The sequence below is a fragment of the Corvus brachyrhynchos genome, unplaced genomic scaffold, assembly GCF_000691975.1.
Source record: "Corvus brachyrhynchos isolate BGI_N302 unplaced genomic scaffold, ASM69197v1 scaffold115, whole genome shotgun sequence".
In the NCBI taxonomy this organism is placed as follows: domain Eukaryota; kingdom Metazoa; phylum Chordata; class Aves; order Passeriformes; family Corvidae; genus Corvus; species Corvus brachyrhynchos.
The window spans coordinates 17,115,187-17,118,206 of NW_008239553.1; positions in this window are offsets into that span (position 1 = coordinate 17,115,187).

The window sequence follows — 3,020 nt, forward strand, 5'->3', positions numbered from 1 at the left end:
AAACAAACAATCAAACAAAACATTTTAAAAAGACAGAACAGCTGTACTGTGGAAGCTTCCATCTAGCATTACCAGTCCCCAAAGCTTTCTAAAGCTGCTAAATTGTCTTACAAATCAGTTGGGTACCAGATGGGGTTCTATCTTTGTTTACTTTTTAAAATTTACCTTTTATGGGATTGTACTCTGAAGTTTTTACCTGAATTAATGAGGACAAGATCCTTACTTTTTATACCATGAAACCTGAGGCTCCAAGGTAACACAGATGCTCAGTGCTAGAGAGTTAAAAAATCCACAACCCGCTAGGTAATGTAGATGTCAAGGCAAATCACAAAAGTGCAATTTTACTATCATATAGCTGTTATTATATCCAGGAAAAGAAACTATAAAATTGCTGGTAACCAGCACAATGGATACAGAATTTCAGACACCATCTGTCTGTAACTCAGTAGTTCTGCTTTCATGGTAGCTCTGCTTACAGTGCTGCAAATGGTGTCCATTTACTGCAGTTACAGTTATGTACTTGAATTTTGGAGGTCACTTTAATAAGCTCTTTAAAGTGTGATCAAATGTGGGAAAACATCACCCTGGAATGGGGAAAGAAATAGATGTGTTCCTTAGATGAGAGTACTGATTACCTTATATTATAACATATCCCAGAGAAAAATGAGGTTCAAGAAGTGTTTGGACAATGGTTTCAGGTACATGGTGGGATCCTTGAGGTTCTTCTGTGCAGGGCCAGGAGGTGGGCTAGCTGTTCCTTGTAGGTCCCTTCCAAATAAGCTTATTCTGTGAATTTGTGATTCTATCAAGGTCATGTGATACAGACTAAATTACTAGAAGTTCCGTAATAAACAAAAGATGAGTTATTAGCATTACAGAAGAGGGATTCTTTCTTTGAACTGAGTTGCTTGAAATTTTCCAGACCTCATATGCAGAGTGAAGGTGTGAAGTTGAACATAGGCAAGTGGAGAGAAACAGTGATGTTTTAATATTTGTCTTTGTTTCATACTATTTGAATCTATTTTAATGGGCAATAAATTAAATTAATTTCCCCAAGTCAGTAATTGGTAAGTGATGTCCCTGTCTTTATCTCATTACAGTCTTTCTTATTCTATTTTCTCCTCATCCTGCTGAGTAGGAGGAGGGAGTAAGCAGCCAAGTGGGAGTTTGGCCTTTAGCCAAGGTTAACTCACCCTGTTAAAACCAGCTGAACATAGTTTTCAACTTTTCTAACAGTTCTGCTTGTGGAGACCATCTGACTCATCACAGCTCCTTACAAAACCTTTGAACAAATGTATCAGAGCATTAGAAATAAATCTCCAGGTTGTTGGACAACTACATTAAAATTTTCTCTAGAGTATTTATTGACATACTAAATACATTGATTAATAAACTCCAGTTAGAGCTAAATAAAGAATTGTTATTCTAATAAAGTTAGAACTAAATAAAAATAAAGATTCAAAGATTGACATCCTGAAATTTGCATCACTGTACAATTCCACAAAAATTTATTCTGTAGACATGTACAAAGGAAAGCTAGGTTTACGCATATACATATTATGGTGATAATTCATTCATGGTGTTATTGTGCATACTTTTGATGCATTTCTCCTCCATGCACAAATAAACATTTTTGTTTAGAGAACTATGTTCAGAGCTGTGCAGAAACTGCTTGAAGAGGAAGCTGAGTCAAAGAAAATTATATTCTCTTTTGATTTCTGAGCGTAGACCATTCTTGAGAAGGAATTTTTCTGTAGGCATGGAATACTAAAGCTGATCTGAGAGGAAAATGATTGTTGATTTGCTGCTGCTCACATAGTTTGGAACTGTGGTTGCTGCATGCAAACAAATTCGCATGAGATTGTATTTGAAACAAATTATTAAAAATCTGGGTACTTAGTTTTTAAAAAGCATTTACTAGCTGCAGATATCTATGACCAATAAGGGAAGAGTTGACTTTCTTTTCAGAACGAAAAGTGAAGAAGAAAAATGGTATTTACATTTCTAGATAAAATTAATTTGTCTAGAAATTAAAGTAGCCAGATTTCTCTTTCTTTAGTACTTGGCATAGGAAAACATGTTGCAAAAGATAGAACTGGACATACCTGTTGTATGACACTGGCCAAGTCACTTCACGTCACTTCTGCACTCCCCTACACAATGGGATAAAAAATGTTTTGACATTTATTTCCGAAAATATATATATTAATTAATTGCTGTTATTAAAAATTTCTTTTGTGTGAAAATTGAACTAAAGATAGACTACAAATCTGCAAGAAGATAATAATGAAATTAAAGATCTACCTTGTTCATTGACAGAATTCCTGTTTATTTGCATAATTTAAACAAGGCAAGGAACACACCTACAAAAAGCAATCAAGGAAACCTTTCCTTCAGCATGTTGGATGAATGCTGCATAATCAATCCTCCTTCTCCAAGCCTCATAGTTAGCAATGAGACATTGAGTTGTCTGAAGTAATTCTTTAGCAATGAACCAATGAACACTTTGTAAGTAAAAGATGAAAGGAAAACCACAGTGCTTCGAAACTCGCAACAGCAACTCCAGGCACTGGGATATGTTACGCACGTGTTACAGTGGGGTCCTGCAGTGAGACTGTGGGCTCTAGGGACAGTTACATTCTGTCCATCCCCTTTACTGCTACTGCTGCACACTGAACATGCATGTGGGAGGAATTAGTAGATCCGGACAGGATAGGAGGCCGAGAAGCTGTTGATCACATTTTACACACATGACTACACCTGAAGTCTAATCACAAACTCTCACGCACGTGAGGAAATTGCTGCAGGAGAATCTGGTAAATGTCACAGCTGGCCAGTGGCAGCTTCAAGTAATAGAATTAGGATGATAAAGGTTTCATCAAAGTTCAACAGATTTCTTTGTTTTCTCCTAAAATATTTATTCCACTGCTTATATTACCCTGATTCAACTGATACTTTTGGTTCACAGACCTTATGAAAATGAGAAAATGAATACAGAATTCTATATGAACTGTGTTAGT